This window comes from Podarcis melisellensis, assembly GCF_964234715.1.
Source record: "Podarcis melisellensis genome assembly, chromosome: 6".
Classification (NCBI taxonomy): Eukaryota; Metazoa; Chordata; class Lepidosauria; order Squamata; family Lacertidae; genus Podarcis; species Podarcis melisellensis.
In genome coordinates this window covers 44,463,465-44,482,386 of record NC_138538.1, presented here as the reverse complement: position 1 = coordinate 44,482,386, position 18,922 = coordinate 44,463,465, and the positions used below count along the sequence as shown (strand labels likewise).

General features: G+C 44.4%; 1 long non-coding RNA gene across 2 annotated transcripts in view; it reads right to left on the bottom strand.

Moving 5' to 3' along the window:
• Positions 1 to 2,105: 2,105 nt before the first annotated feature.
• Positions 2,106 to 18,922, bottom strand: part of LOC309371337 — a 41,502-nt gene continuing 24,685 nt past the window's right edge. Inside the window, exons 2-3 of one of the 2 annotated variants that reach the window (XR_014169060.1) lie at positions 3,375 to 3,546; positions 2,106 to 2,230 (exon numbers count right to left, since the gene is read on the bottom strand). This is a non-coding gene — a long non-coding RNA (uncharacterized lncRNA). The remainder of the gene's footprint in view (positions 2,231 to 3,374; positions 3,547 to 18,922) is intronic. The other variant, XR_014169061.1, reaches the window with a different exon arrangement.

The window sequence follows — 18,922 nt, the reverse complement described above, 5'->3', positions numbered from 1 at the left end:
AAGGCAGATGTAGGGGAGCATGACCGATTTGGTCACACCAGGAACAGAGCTTATGGGGAACCGCAACAGGAGCTGCAACTTTGAAGTCCAATGAAAGGCGAGAGGCAGAGGGCACCAGATTTTGGTGCTACACTGGGCACCACTGAAATTTGAGATGCCAAGGTCTGCCACTGCTTGCATAAATGTGTGTGTCAGGCTCTCTCCCATTTTGGCACTGCCTTCCCTTCTGTTCTTACAAAGCCTCTGAGCAAACTGAGATCTGATTTTAAAAAGCATGCTAAAAAGAAAAGGCTACATAACTTGCTCTTTAAATATATTCCATGATTATGATGTCTATTTTGCATCCCTGTCGAGATTGCATCCGGGATAGGTGCCCCCATAATTCCACCCTGCTAGTTGCAGTTCCGATTCATTCTAACACTGGAATGGGGGCAATCGAGAAAGAGGAACAGGTTGTGGCTTCCTAGAAATCTTTCCAGTGAGGAAACCGTGGCAGAGTGATGTGAAAAGTGTGAGATGAGGCAGCTGAAACCATTGCATTCCTTGTACTTCTCCCTCCTTCCCCCATGTACGTCAATACTTTCCTACCTTGGCTCCGAACATATTCACATTCTCCTGAACTAGCAGCTTAAATCACAAAGCAATATGACCTTTCATCTCTATATTGCCACTTATTTTCATATTTCTATCTCCTTACTTGACAGACAAATCAAACTGCTATGCACGCCAATGCTTTAATAGCATATTCTACCTTCTCCTCAGGAATAAGTTATACTGAAGATCTTCTAGCACAATGGTGGCCACTCAGAACACACATGCAAATCACCGTTTATATATTGAACTAATGTGTGTGGTCTCTTGTCTCTTGTCTCTCTCTAGTGGCTGGATTTGGTACCTATCTGGCAATAACAATGCCTATGGAAGTCTGTTAAGCACCTGAAGAAATCAACCCTTCCGTTCATGAAGTCATGCGTAGTTTGCTGGAACATTCAGACTGGAAACATACGGGACAGGCAGTGGTCTGTCACTACTTGAAATCATGCTGATTGCAACTAAGCCAGTGGAATTATTGTTCTCTCGGAAACTCAAAGTGTGCTTCTGTTCCTCATGTGTTCCTGCTTTAAAATGTTTGTTTTGTCAAGACACAGATGATCAAGTTGGATTGTGCTGTTTCCAAAAGCAATGCTTTAACATATGAACATAAGAAGGACCAGCTGGATCAAACCAAAGGCCTATCTGGTCTAGCATTCTGTTCTCACTGTGGCCAACCAAATGCCTATGGGAAGCCCACAAGGAAGACTTCAATTCTATCATACAAATGCCAGTGTTGGGGCCTATGAAATAGAGCAGACATGAAACTCCACAAAGGATAGACATCTAAGGTGTATGGGGCAGGTTGTGAGGAGCATTAATATGAAGGTAGAGGTTGCAGGAAAACATGATCTGGAACTGGGTAGGTGCTATAGTAGGAGATCCGAGCCAAGTAATCCAGAAGCAGGAAACAGAAACTGGGGCTCAAGGTCAGAGACCAACTGTTGATCAAGCTAAGATCGAGGCTTGCGCTAGAAGTACCATATTTACTCAGATGTAATGTGCGCTCTTTTGGTCAAATTATGTCGTGAAAATTAGGATGGGCCTTAGATTTGATGGCGCATTTACATTCACCAGCAAATACTTTTTTGGTTTCAAGGTTTTGAAAACCGAGGTGCGCATTAGATTTGATGGTGCATTACATTTGAGTAAATACAGTACACAGCCGGCCAGGATGTACCAATGGGGTGAGCAGAGCCATGTTGCAACGTGAGAGAGCAGGGCTAAATCAGTTGATTTTCTACTCTGCATCTACAAAGGAAACCAGGACACAAATGAGGAAGTCACCATTCAAATCCTAGTTGATCCTGACAAACAAGCTAGATTCAGAATCAAAGCCAGATGTTCACCTAGTCAAGCACACATTTCATTGCTTATATTTTATTTCAACTACAATGCACCATCTCTCTCTCTCAATGGCATAATCCCATCCACATGCCCAACCACTTGCAGCCGGGATCTTCGCTGATAAAGTAGTTGGCCTCATAATGCCTTAGAAGACAGAAAGACAAGGCTACCAAGTCAATAGGCTTTTATTTGGACTCAGATTTCAACTCAGATTGGGGAGGGACAGAGACTTGAAATGGAAAGCAGTTGCTGAAGACTCCCACAAGGCCACTCCAAACTTGAAATCAGTCACCTGTGAATGAAACACATATATATTTCTGTTGATTGAGTGGTATATGAATCATGTTAAATTAAATTAAATATGCAACCTTTGTATAAATCATAGCCATTTCCCCCTCTTTCATTTTTGTTCGTGATGTATAGCTTCTGCTTCAAGACTTGCAGGTTTGATATATTCGTTCCAACTTTTTTTCTATGTAGATAATGCAAATAAATGAATGGGAAAAGAGACAGATTTATTTGTTTGTTTGTTACATTTCTAAATCACTCTTCCTCCTAAGGGAGCCTAGGGCAATGTACAACAGGGTATAAAATACAAAATAATACCATAAATAAAGCATAACAATAACCGTTATAACTATAAAATAACTATACAACTCAGAACCCTCAAAATACATGCATAGTACAAAAAAGCAACTGCAGCTGTTTAGAAAAAAAGATCACTTGTGTAATGCCATATGTGGCCATTATTGTCATGCAAACAAGCATGGATAAAGAGCAGGCCTTCTGAACCAAATCAGTGATTCCTCCTGCCCATTGTCCTGCCCCTGACTCTGGCCATTGTCAGATGATGTGCTAATAGAACCTTCTAATGGGGAGCCTGTGGTTCTCCAGATGTTGCTCAACTAACTCCTATCAAGCCCAGCCAGCATGGCCAGTGGTCCAGGGATAATGGGAGTTGTAGCCCAATAGTTCAGTCGGTAGAGCATGAGACTCTTAATCTCAGGGTTGTGGGTTCAAGCCCCATGTTGGGGAAAACATTCCTGCATTGTAGGGGGTTGGACTAGAAGACCCTCATTGTCCCTTCCAACTCTATGATTCTATGAAGATCTGGAGGGCCACAGGTTCCCTATCCATGCAAGAGAGGAGCCTATTCCATGCCATCCATTCCCACCTTTCAATAGTGAATGGCGTAGAATATAAATGTGAAGCATGAGAATGCCATCTTCACTAAACATGCTGCAGCCCATGCACTCACTGGACCATTCTTCTCTTGTCCCATCAAAGACGTATTGTTAAAAGAGAGTTTATCTAGGAAGCAGGAGCCTTAAAGTCAAGGCTTTAAGCTTTCCAACTTTGTCTCACTGTTCTCATTTTGGAGTAAGTGAGTTTAAAAAAAAAAAACAACCTAACTAACTAACTAACACCTTACTTACATCAGTTGTTTGCGCTGAAGAAGAACGTTGTCAGTTGCCAAAATTGCCATGGAACAATTTATTCACAAGTGTGCCTTTCACCCAATATCAAAAAGATACAAGGTTCTCCCTCTTGGTGGGATTCTTTATGTTGCAGCTCTTCACAGCGAAGAGATGTGCACTCACTCTCTACCTATTATGTAAAAGAAGAAAGAGCAAATGAATCTTTCATGGAATCCCGCCTAGCACTTTACTGAAAAGAGCACAGTAATGTTGCGTTTATCCATCCATCTCTGAGCAAGCAAAAACTGATGGGGAGGAATGGGGGGGTTGATTAATATGAGATTTGAGGATCCTCTTGGCTCTCACCATTGGTTCTTTTTTGAAAACTAATGAATCAAGGCTGGAAGATCAAAGGAGATGATGTTCAGTCTTACACTAATTAACCTTCCCAGCAACAGAGGAAGCTAGATGAGGGGCGGGAGAGGACATGTCACCATAATACTTTGCACGGTGGGAAAGCCTACACTCAGCAATTAAAACAATTTTCAACTCTGCTGCTGATTACTCTGTCATGCTCAAAGAAGGGCAGATCATGGTCTGCCCAGGGCTTCATGCATATTATATATAAAGGGGGCCGGCTCCCACCTACTTAGGCAGTGAGAGAAGATCTGATTGCTCCCTGCCTTACATAGCAAGGGAGTTTTTAAACAGACCGTATAGTTATGGAGGATGCATGATTGACAGGCGCTAACACTACCCAAATACCTGAGATGCAATCAAGGGCTTGCTGATTTTGTAACTGCACACGTTTTAAGAAAATTGATTGATGTGTAATAACTTGTAATGCTTTGAATCCCTCCAGAAAAGAGTACCCGTGGTTGCTGAACATAAAATACAGTGATGCAAGGCATGATTGTTTACTTCTGTTCTGATTTCTAGGAGATAGTGCAACACCCACTTATTCAAGAAAACTTTTGAGCAATAAGAACTGCTGGCCTGTCTTTAGTTTGCCATTAACAACTAGGTGAGGCAGTAGACGGAAATAGTTTTTTACTGATATTTTTGTGTGATTTTTATTGTTACTTGTATTGGGGAGGGGATTCATGTTAAGGTATGTCAGCTAGGGATGCTCAACAAATCTGCTGGGTCTGCATTTCAAAGTGAATTCACCTGAGCTACACTCTCCCACACCCGGGAGGTTTTCTCTGGGCTGTTGCCAGCACATTTGGAACAGGAAGCTCCAAGCTCCCTGCCCAATGCATAGCCTAGTCATCCTGGTCAGCTGCTGAGATTAAGGTGAGGTTTGATTATGGTACTTTGAATTAAGTTGGTTGTTTTATTTTTAAAAAATCATATGATTAGACATGAGAACCCCACCTTCAAACCTTATTTTGTGGCTTTGAGTAGATCACTCTCTCACTTTCCTTTTATAGGGTTGTTGTGAGCAGGTCAAGTGATAATATACTGCAACACACCTTGAATGCACAGCAAAGGAGGGAAAAGAAACCTAAATAAGATCAAGCAAACGTCAGTATGGGTTTGAGACAAACTCAAGATGCTACTGGAAAGCATTTGCCTGTTCCAACTGAAAAACCTAGACCATCATCCTAACAAAATTTCAACCCCTGCTGCCCTCCCCCCATGCACACAAGCCTTGAAATGGGTCTGGGGGTCTGGCAGCCTTGCATCCATCTCATGTGGGGTGGGATGTCAGGAGCTGGACAGGGCAAGGCTTAGAAGAGGTTGTTTGTGTTTCTTTTTTTGTAAGCCCAATGCCCACCCCTCAGTTGGCATATTCAGAACAGATTTGGCATCCAACCACCTGGATCACAATGCAAGAGCAGATGGTCATGTAAAGGCCTAAGAAGGAATTTATTTTGGTTTTGGCCTGCTAACTCAATTGACAAATGGAAGCAAAGTCGTGTGTGTGTGTGTGTGTGTGCGCGCGCGTGTGTGTGTTTTGCCTAGTCTGTACTGTGCTCTGCAGGAGGACTGTAGCTCCATGGAAAGCTGCATGCTTTGCATCCAGAAGCTTCCAGGCTCAGTCCCCAGCATCTCCAATCAGAGCTGGGAGAGACACCTGTCTGAAGTACTGAAGGGCACCTGCCAGTCAGCACAGATAACACTGATCTGGAGGGACCCATGGTCATAGCTGTCAACGTTTCCGATTTTTTTAAGGGAAATTCCCTAATTCCGAATAGGATTCCTCGCAAGAAAGGGGGAAAGTTGACAGCTATGTCCATGATCTGGCTCTGTATAAGGCAGCTCCCTAAATCTACTCTGGGGATTAGCTCTCAGTGCAAGGTACAGGGTCAAAATAACATTCACTTGTTGGTCACAACACAAGACAGTGCTGAAAAATTGAACCTGAGATGAGGAAATATTTTGGATGCTTTGGGAAGGAGCCATTCATTGCTCCCATAGCTCAAGTGATACATCTTTGGGTGAACGTTCATATCATCTGCTCTGAACCCAATGGTGAATCTGATATTGACATCAGATTTGCAGATATCCTTGCAAATCTGGTATTGTCATCACCATTAAATTACCAGCTCAGCAGAGAATGGATTCTGATTGTGCAAAGTGCTAATATGCTTGGCCTGATTGGTGTTTAACAACATCTGGAAATCCACAAGTTCCCCATTCCTGTTCTGCAGGCTTTAGATCCCTTGAAAATGTCAGTCTGTATGTGGAGGATATGTGAACAGAGAAACTTTGGTATGTTCACATTTGATCTGTCTGCAAGATAGTAATGCACAGTCATGTTGTGTGCTTTCGTGTGCCCACTTTCTCTGGCTCAACATATTTAATCTCATCCATTGGCCTTTTAGTTCATTAAGCAACAGCCACAACTCTGCTGGCAGACCTTTCAAATTGGGGAAGAGTTCTATATCCAGATTAAGATGATCTAAATTGCTAATTTTGATGGATATGAGTTGTGCTGCGAATGCTTAGTTCAGCTTGAGTGAGAAACAATCCCTGTCCTAAAGCCTTACAAATGAGACACCCAAGGCAGGTCAAAGAAGCATAATCATTTCCCATCTTAAAGATGGAAAACCAATGAAATTAAGCGGCTTGCCCAAGGTCACGCATGGATCCAAATTTAAAACAAATTGAATAAGTTTCTTTGTGTCATCTTCTTGCTGAGCTTGGAATCGTTTGTGTTCTCTGATCTCCTTGGCTCAGAGCTCAAGGAGCCATGCTGTTACAGTAATAACATGAGGCCAATAAGGCTTATTAAGCCCTGGAGGGATTCTTTGCAATGCCCAAGCCACAGAGCTGCCTAATAAGCAGAGAATGTTGGCCATGCTAATGTCATTAGTGGTGCCATTTGTTTTAGGCTAAATGTTGTACAAAGCAAAATCCGTTTTAATCCCAATTTAGAACAGGCTTGCGGCTGTCACTGGGGGCATTTTTTCCCCAGCCTATTTTTAAAAATAATCTGTTAGGCATGCTGGTTGCCAAAATTCCACTAAGAGCTCTATTCCAGGGCCTTATGCTTTCAGAAAGGCTTCTGCACAGTGCACGGCACGTGCAAACAGAGAGAAGGGCTGCAATTCTTGCTAGACAAAGGAAGCATGAACAGCGAATTGTCGTTTGAGGAATGAACCACACAGAGGGCCAAATTCAGCCTAATAGCAAATTGATAGTGGGCATCAGATGTCAGCTAGCACTGTTTCCATATCAGCATTAGATTAGAATGCAGGTGATGGACCCTGTTCTTTTCTGTAACCCTGTCAGGGGAAGGAACTGTAGCTCAATGGTACAAAAACTTTGCAAACAGAAGGTCCCAGTTTGAATTTTTAGCATCTCTGGTTATATGACTGAGATGGGAAAGAGCATTTGCCTAAGACCCTCAAGAGCTAGTGGCAGTTAGAGCAGACCATACTGGGCTTAGTGGAGAAATGATCTGGCATAGAGTTGTTTCCTATGTTCCTCTGCCTTCCTAACCTGTCCTTTCTTGCTCTCACCATTGCTAGACCTTATTTTCAGACTTATTTGTATTACTGATTTACTCTGGCAGAAGATAGACAGAGAAACCCAGATTGAACATTTCCTCTGATTCAGCTTTAAAGTTCAAGTTTTCGCTTGGAAAGCTCAGGGCAGAAAAGAAAATGCAAAATGCATTGAAGTGCAGACCTCTGCCTGGAAAGAGCAGGGCAAAAAGTAAGTGTGGATAAGCTCTTAGTTGAGTCCTGAGGGTGATACATTGAACAGAGGTGGCTAACTGGCATCCTCCAGATGTTGTTGGATTCTAATGCCTATAAGCTCGTGAAAGCATGCCAACGGCCAAGGATGGTGGGAGCTGCAGTTCGACAACATCTGGAGGACCACGGATTACCCACCCCTGATTTATATAACTTGGTGGACAAGGACTGAGCCATAGAGTTACCCTTCTACATAATGCTTGAGTAATTGCCCCATTTGTAAATGGTGTGTTGTCTCCAACATTTATTGGTAGAAGCCTAGCAACCTTCTTTTAGCCAAGAGGAAATTATGAATGAAATCCATACTGGAGCATGCACACGTGCAAACACACAGACACAAACGGAGGTAAAGTTTTCGCAGCAAATGAATAATTTAGATCTCAAAAGTAAGAGGCTACAGAACGAAACAGGCACTGCTGTTCTGGTATGAGTTCACAAAAATGAAATATCAGCAATAGAGATACCTTCCTTGCAGTATCATGTTCACTTTGGATACCACTAACTGGGGATGGTTCAGAGGAGATTGATATCAGTTCCATACTTTATTTAGCATTCATCCAGACTTGTTTGCCCAAAGTTTACAGGGAGGTTAGGCGACATCAGTTATTTGTTGCACATTCATTCTGATTAATTTGCTAGGAGGTTATTCAATGTTGTATGAAACATCTCCCATCACTTTCCTTATCGCAAAAAGACTGATGGGGGCAGATTTGTTGCACAAGAGTACCAAATCAAATTAATTGTGCAAACTGAATTTGCCAGTATGTAACTGAACCCCAGCAGAAAATAGCAACAGTCTGGAAGTGCCATAGCACAGCCTATGAGAAAAAGACAAAAGAGATGTAATAACCAGGAGTGTTCACCCTTCAGAAGGCTAGGGAGAGATCAGAGATTTAAAATCTGCAAACATGAACTAAGAAAATGTCAGCAGTCCATTCTTCACCTTTTTTGATGATAGCAGAGAAGAAACAATGGCTGTAGATCAGAAGAATATCAGTTCAAATAATAGAATGAGGGAAGACCATTTTTCGGCCCACAAGGGCTGCTGAACAGCAAGTTGAGACACCAATTATTGTTGTCATCAACAGCTTTAGAGAAGAAGCAAATGCTCCGAGAAACATCAACCAAACAACATAATAATCAATATCTGTACTTTTCTGCATTTCACTTTCTTCTGACCTCACTGTTTCCAACCTCCCTGCCTTCCAAATCACATTTCTATATACCCATGCAACTCAGGATAAAATTTATGCATCTGATAAGGTGGACTGTAGTCCAAGAAAGCTCATAGGCATAATACATTTGTTAGCCTTTCAGGTGCCACAAGACTCTTGGTTGTTTTTACCAGCCCAAAGAAAAGCCTTTGACTTATTTCATTTTGCTTTGTTGCAGAAGAATGGTGTACACACAGTCTTTTCAAGAGGCTCTGTGATTATGTTTTTCCAAGGACATATTTCTAAGACTGCCGGATTGGGGACTTGAAGTGAGCTTGATGCAATTCCTGCCTTTTCGTTCCATATAATTTTGGATGAATCAAAGAGTTTCCCATCTGTAAAATGGAGCTTAAAGCATAGTTTATCTTTTGCATTATAAACACATTTGGAAGCCCTGCCTGCATTAGACCACAGGATAAGCTGGGGCCTTGGAGTCCTTTACATCATATAAAATGCTCTTATATGAGAGAGTGAGCAAATTATTGAGCCAGGAAATTCCTTTTCCTGCATGCATCTCACTGCAGCCCCATCTGTTATTCTACATGTAGCTGGAGGGTAAGTTGAAAAAGAAAAAATGTGCCCTGGTTCCTTCTACTGACATACAGCACTCCAGAAATGTGATCATGTTTGCAAATGCCAGATATAATGATTTCCAGAGGGGAGGAAGAAACAGACACATTCTTAGAGCTCACATTTTGAAATGTGTTGAGGGTTTTTTAAACTTCCAAAATCATTTGGTAATACTAAGCCATCTCTATTTTTCACTCCTTTATGAAAGTGTTTGGTGGTGAAATTAACTGTGACAGATAGTAAGCACATGCTCTCTCTGCTCCTGACATGACGATTAGAGAAAAATCTTTCACATATTAGCAAGAACAAATGCTACCAAGGAGAGGTCTAATCACTCATATTCCAGTCCCTACATTTTTCAAATGTTGCTTCAATGAACTTCCCTTCTTTATAGCTTTGCAGGCTTTAGAGGCTGGAGAAGTGGAGGCAGACCTACTAAGGGCAGCTTTTTCTGGTCCAGAAACAGCAATAGCTGGGGAACTAGTGTCCTGTCCATGCCACTGGGCTGGAACAACTGAAACTGATCTCACAGGTTGAAAATCAACATTACTCCAGGGACCTCCAACAGGCCTGGACTAGTTGTAGCATCAGGTTCAGCACATATCTGAGCAATTTTGACCTCAAAGCATTTCACAAATCTTTTGCAGCAGGTTATTGAATAGCATAGACATCTTGCTTTTTGAAAGACTTCAGTTTTGGACATCTTGTCTTAGCCACAGCAGCTATCCTCTTGCTTCTCTCTGAAGCCCTTCAGGGTCCTGATTTGCCCTGTCTCCATCCCTTATTTCCCACTATGTATTACATGAATCCTCCTAAAAACAGTGAAACACTTCAATGAGTCCCATTATGATAGATATTTTAAAAGGTCAACTCCCACTGTGTTTGATAAACTACTGCAGTCATTATCTGAACAGCATAATAAGATCGTTTCAATGAAGCAAGCAACATTTACATGTACCTTCTGTATTTTATGTATGTTTTCATTAAATCTTATATTAGCAAGCATTGGTCCATAGTAGATTCTCAGTCACCAGAGTTTTTATGCTGCAATTCCACATTCACTGTTTATATGTGGCTGCGGAGGTACATATAGTTGAAAGTTGTGTTCCACTATCTCACAACTTCCTGCCTCACTAATGGCATACACAACCAGTACTGCACCCATTACTGAAGGGGCCCAGTGTTGCATGTATGAGCAGTGTCACATACCTGTGACATCACACATGCACATCGTCAAGAGGAGGCTGAGCATACAGTCCAGCGCTTGTGCATCTTCAATGTCCAGTGGCTCCTTGTCTCTTGTGCTCAGGAGGAGCCAGCCACTGATGCTGCATGGCTCTGTGCAACCTCCTCCACCCCCTCAACATTGTGGGGGCTCAGCCCCCTGCCAACAAATATTCAGGGAACCAAAGACACCTCCACCCCTAGGAGTTGGCACCTATGCACATAACATGGGCCCTTTGCCATCTTGGAATGCAATGGACAGCACAAACATTTCCAAAGCACTAGATGGTTCTCATACTGTTGCCTGAAGATCTGCCACTTTCACAGGTTTATTTAAAAATGGCCTTCACCGCTAAACTCATCTAGTGGGTTAGCAGGGCACATGTCTGAAGCCTACCTGCTGAGCTACCTTGACCTCATTTCCTCGATCGTCGGAAGCCGTGTTGTCAAGAAGAAGATGCAGCAGATAAAACTAATCTTTCACTATCTCCGGCAGCTTTTCCCTGGTGTTTGCCCATTTGCAAAATTGTTCAGATCCGCACAGGAAAGCTACTGCATGTTGCCAGCAACTGAAATCCAATTAGCTTTAATTGCTACGTCGCCACTGATCCGTTCAGTAGGACCATGAGAATAAGGCATGGACCCATGTGAGTACTTTGCCTATTGATGAAGCAATGGTGTCACACAGACCTGGCTCCTAAAGAAGCACAGTCATGTTTCTTGTATCTATTATGTAATAATGAAGTCAATATACCTATCTTCACATAAGAGGAAAACTTCAAGGGCACATGCGAGCACACAAAACAACACCATATCAGCTCACCTTGCCTGGAGAAAACAAAAAATGGTCACAACACAACAAGAATCCTGGTTTATTTAAGAACATAGGAAGCTGCATCAGGCTATTTGTCCATTTAGCCCTTGGGTTATCCAAGGCAGAGGCCTTTTTCACATCTCCTGCTCTTCCTGGACCTTCACCTGGAGCTGCCAGGGATTGAATTTGGGGCCTTCTGCATGCAAAGCACATTTGTTAAGTCTCTGAACACCTCAGAGGTAGTATGTCTCTGAATACCAGTTGCTGGAAATCGCAGGTAGGGAGAGTGCTGTTATCACTCAGTTTCTGCTTACAGGCTTCCCACAGACATCTGGTTCACCACTGTGAGATGCCCTTTGGCCTGATCCAGCAGCAGCTTCTTATGTTTTTTGTAAGTTTTTACATTTATACCCCATCTTGTGAGAAATAATCTCACAGCCAAAATAAAATTTCAAGCTTTGCTAGACAAGCAAAGAGTTAAGACACGTGGAGTTCTCCCCTGTAAATTCCTAGAGAGAATACTCTATGAGGTCATATCCCCTGCTTTCCCTGGCAGGAAAAGTAAGGAAGATAATCCTTACTACTTCGTGCATCCTCAGAGTTTGGCCATTTTTATCTCTCCGTGTAACTGAGGTAGGTTATGGATTGAAACTGGGACCTGATACATGCAAGAAATGTCCTACAGCACTGAGCTATGGACCCTCACCTTGTCACTGAATAGTTGCAGGACAGAGCAGCAGCACTCCACCAAAGATGCAGAGACTTTAATGAGCATTCATTGGGTATGGTTGTCCAACCAGCTGTTGGTCCACCAAACAGTGGTACTGTCCACCCCACGTTTTACCATCTTGACAACAAGGATATTTCATGTGCAAGAGAGGACTACGCACAGAACATGAACTTCAAAGTCATCATATTGCAGTGCAAAGCATAAAAAAGTGAAAAACACCACTCAGAATGTGAATTACTGCTAAGGCCACTGAGAAATGTTATACATAAACACCTGGAATTAAAGGTTTACAAAATGACAGGGTGTTGCTGCAGAGGGTTAATGCTGCTGTCTTTCAAATCTTTAAAAAAAACATTGCTGGATGAGCCTTTAAGTGCTGAAGTTGCAAGTGGGAAGAGAGACTGTGAAGAATAGCAGTTTAAGAGAGAGACTACAAAAATGAGGTCACAGACATGGGGAGGGAGGTGTGCTATCATTAACAGAATCACAAATAAACGTGCTAGCTGTGGGAAGTCTTGTATTTTCCCAGATACAATTGCAGCTGGATCGCTGGGAAGAATTGATGCTCTCGCCACAGAAATGGATCTTTGAGGGAAGGCATATGGTCTGTGTGAAACTTGCCACTATTGTACCAATAGCTGGTTGCATCAAAAGGCTCTGAGGCAAGCAAAACTTAGCCACTAAGGCTGCAACCGTAAGCATATTTGGCAGGGAGTAAGCCCCAATTGGTAAGGGATGTGGGTGGCGCTGTGGGTAAAACCTCAGTGCCTAGGGCTTGCCAATCGCATGGTCGGTGGTTCGAATCCCCGCGGCGGGGTAAGCTCCCATCTTTCGGTCCCAGCTCCTGCCCACCTAGCAGTTCAAAAGCACCCTTAAGTGCAAGTAGATAAATAGGTACCGCTTTATAGCGGGAAGGTAAACGGCATTTCCGTGTGCTGCGCTGGTGCTGGCTCGCCAGAGCAGCTTTGTCACACTGGCCACATGACCCGGAAGTGTCTCCGGACAGCGCTGGCCCCCGGCCTCTTAGGTGAGATGGGCACACAACCCTAGAATCGGACACGACTGGCCCGCAATTAAGCCGCAATTGGACTCCGTCAGAGCTGCTTCTCAATAAACATGCTTAGGAGTGAACTACGCCTCTTTGATGGGGCAGAGACTCCCTCTCCCAAGGCAGCAACAATAAGCACCACACAGATTCTGCTCTAACATGGACCACGACTCCCCTGACACATCCTTGCAGAGAAAAGAGGGGGTTGCCCAGCAGGTGTTTGTTCCTCAAGTCAGCAGCAATATGGCCTTCCAGCAATAATGGCTTGTGTTTCTTTTGGAACTTTTCCATAATTCATACAGTGGCCTCCTCTCAGCCATCAAATATTTATGCCCTGATGATGCTTAGTAAGAAACATATTCTTCCTTGGAGCATGGCTGAACATTCAAGGCTAGCATGGATTTTCCTTTGTTCAAGTCATTATGTTCAGTATCGATCTAGCTTGTCAGGTGGATGGGGTGTGCTTCAGGAAGGAAAACAGCACAATGCTTTTCCCTACACCCAAAGAGCAGCTGCCTGATTCTGCTTTTGCAGTCTAGTTCCCCCTTGACCACGCCAAGGAGATAATAATCCTCTCTTTGCAGCAATAAAACATGGACTGGGCGGAAATGGCCTGCCAACGTTCTCTGCACTGTTTGTGGGTGGCAAGATTCAGAGGACATTTTGCTGAACTTTCTCCTGGGGAGAGCTGAAATTCTCCAACATTCAAGAAATTTAATTTTCAAAAATTATTCAGACAATTCTTTTCCGAGGCTCTTTGGCTGGGCACCAAAGAAAACCACTCTTGTAGAGTTTAAGAGCCTTTGAAAGACAAAAATGGCTCTATCTCCCTCTAGTGACCAAATGGGTTAGCATTTGATGGCTCGATTCAGAGGTCCGCTTCTCACATGGTTGGTTTGGCAAAGTAATGCTCTGAGAAGCTCCATCAATTGTGAAGGGCCACTTTGCTCTTGGGTTTGCTCAAACGGCAGCCTCCAGCCACCCTGTCCAGTGTTATGGAAGAGAAGGCAGTAGACATAGCCTTCTTCCAGTGCATCCAACCTTCCGCTTCCTCCTGGTCACTTGTGGGTCATAGTGCCTGCCTTTTTTTCTCTGCTGGAGGTTGAGTCTTTGTCAGAGGGGTCGGAACAAATCCTTCCCCCTTCAGCTCAAGCCCTGCATCAAAGCATTCATTTATTTGAACAGATAACATTGTCCCATCCGCCAGCCTGGGTTTCATACATCCTCTGGCATCTAGATCTACCACATTGTGCTCAAGAGAGAAAATCCATCCCACACCATGGGGTTTGCGGCTGACCTTCTACTGTGCCACTGCTAACCCATTGACAAAAAATCCTAGAGTGGCTGCTCTCTGTGAGAATGGGAGGGGGGTGAAAGGAAGCAGATACAATAATAATTAATGCATGACCCATAAAACCCCAGTTTGCAGACGTATGCTCTTGCTGGGCAGTTAGAAGGCAGTGTTTTAAAATCCCATCCATTATTCATAGGGCAGTGCCATTTTAATAGTTAAACTTGTTTCCAATTAATTTTTAATTAAATCCACTTTTCAAAAAAAACCTAAGACACAACATTTTGCCTGAAGCAAGATCCTCTGACCTACTGTGGAATCAGAATCTGTTGTCAGAACCAATTCACACATTGCCAAATTCTTACGCAGAAGATGCTTCCATGGAATAGAGATGTGATTTTTAGCATATTTGTTTTCCATACTTTCTCAAGGGACTCCAGAGTTACCCTCACAGCTCCCATGCAAGGTAGGCTACACTGAGAGAAAGTGACTTTTCCAAGGCCACCCAAATCTTCTGGATCGAAGTCCATCACTGATGAGGACGCCACCATCTACGGTATATACATAATGCTTTACGAATAACATGTTTGAGAAATCCATGTCGCAGAGGACTTACGAACATTAAAAAGGCATGTAGAAAACAAAGAGGAAAGGGGTGAAATGGAGACAGGAATAAACAGGGAAAGAATATACAATTTTAAATACAGGTATTTTGGCTTAGTTGTGATATAGTATTGGGACCAGGAAGTTGTTCCAAAAATGTCCTGGAAAAGATCAGCTTTGAGGAGAGTGTAGTGGTCACATAGATGTGTTTTGGAGGGCACTTCCAGGCATAAGGGGCAGGAAGGCAGAAAGGGTGGAAGCCAATGAATTATATCCAGTGCAGCACCAAGCAAAATGTTCTGTCAGCACAAAGAGTTCTCCTTGCACAGCAGAAAGTTCTCCCTCTCTTCTCCCCCTGAGTGCCCCCTAAATCCATTCTGGGGTTCCCCCAACCCTCTGGTGCAGATTTGGGGATGATGCTGGGCACACATGGGTGGAGGAGAAGGGGGAAATCCCTTGGGGAGGAGACACTCTGCATGTACTCAGAGGCACCCACTGCCATCACTTTACGCTGACATTCCCTGACATTCAAAGCAGATTCAGGGGCTTAATGCTGATGAGCCTTGGCTCAAAAGTATGCCCTGAAAATGGGATTGGCATCTTCTGTGACGCTGAGTAGGAAATGAAATTCTTACCCTTCAAAACTGCATTCCTAAGTGCCTACTCCTCACTGGCTTAGTGATCAGAACAAAAACATTATAGTGTCTGGAAGATAAGTCCACTTAGCAGCTGCAAAGCAACTCCACGCACTAGAAGGGACCGGCTTAGCAGCAAATTCTTCTCTTACAAAACTCGTAGGAAGGCTAAAGCTCCCATTTGTTTTAGCGCATAGACGGCAGGACCAACCAGGTTATGGCAGAGAATAGAAATGTGCACACACAAAATCCCTGACTTTGCTATCAGAAGGCTGTGCCGTATCTATAATGCTTAAAAATAAACCCTGCTTTGAACAGAGCTGAGCTGAGCTAAAATGACAGCATGAGTTTAATTACTCCCATCTTGTTCAGAGCGATAGGAACTATAATAAAACATGGCCCAGATTTCACGGTTTTACACCATAAGCCAATTAAAAAGTGCCTCTGACATGAGCCCTGCTGCAATTAAGCAAGAGCAGACTTGCACTCAAAGGACATGTGTAAACAGAGGGCAGCCACAAAACCATCTAGCTCGCTCCCCTATCAAGCAGCTTCAGTGACAGCATCCTAAAGGGGAGGCTGCCTGTGCTGGGGGTTATTCCAACAAGAGGAGCAGGAAGTGCATCAAGTCCTCAACACCTCTAATGCAAAAAAGATCCAAGACTCAGCAGATGTGAAATCAAAAAGGGATAGATCCGTCTAGCATGCTGTGAGTAGGACAAGGGGGTGTGAAATTAGACAATGCCACAGGCGATACAAGCAAAGAGCTTGATGGATCAGTTTTCCTCCTGAGCAACGAAAAATGATCTGGAGAAACTGATGCACAGGGAAATCCAAAATTAAGAGCCAAGCCTTGGCAGGTGCCTGAAGCTAGCTCCTGTTCCTGTTCTGCCTTGAGGCCGAGATTTGCAGAAGTGAAAAGAAGCTGAATGCAGACTCAGGGCACAGCTTATAAAACTCAAGGGAAGCAGAGAGGCCGGGGGATGGGGAGAGAATGTAGTGCAGCAGAGTACCGTGTTCTGGTACTCTACCATCACAGCAATAAGAGGAGCCAAATAGCACCCTACATTTGGAAAAGGGTGTCTTTCGTCAATACATCTTGCCCAGGTGAGATGCCCTTCAAATGCAGCAGCAGACTTACAAGAGACCCTTTTCCATAACATGATCCCGCATAGCTGACTGCTCCATATACCCAATGCAACCATGCAGTAGGACCTTTCCTATATAGCTGGCACCCCTTTCTAATGCAAAAACAATCCTTGATACATCCTGGGATGTGGTTGCATGAGCCACATGTACCCAAGGGGTGTAACGCGGGAGGTCCAGGAGAGCCATGGCCCTGGACGCATAATTTTGAGGGGGCACAAACTAGGCACCCCCACGCAGACACGGGCTGCTGTGGGGATCATTGGCCCACCCAGGTGCATTGGGCCCTGTCCCTGGCTCCCTATCCTTCCCTGTCTGCCCTGGGGGGGGGTCTCTGGGACCCAAAGCCCAGCTTGGCCTCACCGCCACATCCCCAGCCCCCTTGCTGAATGGCTGCCCAGCCAGTACTCAGTCTCTCCTCAGTTGGCATGCTCCCTAGACAGTGAGTGGGCAGGGATGGAGGGAGGTGGGCAAGGGGCAACCCCACCATGGCACTCCAGCCCAATGCTCCTCTCCACGGGCATCAGGGGGGTTCACAGGGTCAAACCATTCTATGAATAAGGTGATGGAAAAGGAGGGCAGGATTTTACTTTCAGGAACAGGTTTGGAACATAACTGTGCAGACAGCCGCATTTGCAAGATGGGCACTGAACATGGAAACAGCAGCTGATAAAAGAAGCGTCAGAGATGGTATATGCTGTTTTTAGGGGCTAGTTAGCGACACCTTGGCTTGGAAAGAGCATGAGACAGCAATTGGATCTGGGAAAAGAAGGCTCGGCATACCATGCCAGAAGGCCTAGCAGTGGAAGCCAATGCCAGAGAAAAGGGTGCCAGGTGCCAGGCAGACTGACAACAGCTAGGAGAGAGAGAGACACCAGAACCCCCTGGGACTGCTAGCAGAACAAGCCTATGCTGTGCAGAGGCGCCAAGGTGTCACTGATTCTTGTCCTTTAGCTTAGTAGTGTCAACATGCTTTCTAGTCTGATTGATGACTCAGGAAGTCACAGAGCAGCCCTGCTCTACTGCGCTCTGATCTCACCCACGAGTCAGTGCATCAGCAGGAACAGCTGCGACCAGATTTACTGAGGGAATTATTACCGCAAGGGTCGCCTGCTTCAGATGCCTTTGTCTGTATATGTCCTGCAGTAAATTACTCCCTATAATTTTTTTTAATCATTGCAGGAGTCCGGCATCATAGTGAGCAATGTAATGTGGGACAAGTGAGAACATGCTTCCCAAAATAAACCCCACAGGAAATCATACCAAGAAAAGTGGTAGTCCTGCCTTCCTTTCTGCCACCAATATTTCCAGTCCTGACATACAGTTTATACACTATGCACACTGTGGAAGTGCACTAGGTGGAGGGTTTTGATGTCATCCCATTCTTGACAATTTCACTTTTCATTCTGGCCACAAGATTCAAGTTTCCTGATGTGCCAGTTGCATGGCGAGTTCCCAACCCGCCTGCCCCCCAGTAGAAATAATGACACATTTATTAAGGTTAGTGGGCTAAAGAAGGCCACAACTTTATTGGTTACAGGTGATGAGCAGTATTGGCTTAGGAATTGGACCTAACTGACTATATCTGACTCCAGCCCGTCTGCCTGAGGTCCTGGAAGGGTTAACACCAGTAGGGGGAGTCCTGCTGATGCACATCAACTAGGAGCTCCCCGGGGTCACCAATAGGGGGCATGCCTTAGGCCCTAACCTCCCTAGGCTTCAGACAGGGCCACACACACACCCAAATCCTTTAACAGACTACCCTTCAAAATGTGGGGCAGGTGGTGGCACTACCTCCCCTTTTTTCCCATCTACAGAACTATTCCAATGCCTAAGCGCCAATACCCAGAAAGTTGTGGTGATTTGCTACAAGGTAGGTGAAAACCAAGTGGCTGGTGCCAATCTGCCAAGTGGAAAAATTCCTACCAGGTCCTTCAACGGCGACCAACCAAGGTCCATAGCAAGGTCAAAGAAAGCAAACCTTAGATGGCGGGAGGGCAGGAAAACCGGAGCAGTTGGCAGGCACAGAAAGAGGGAGATCCCCAGCTGCGTCCTGCCTTTAAGGGGCAGGCCACATCCCCGG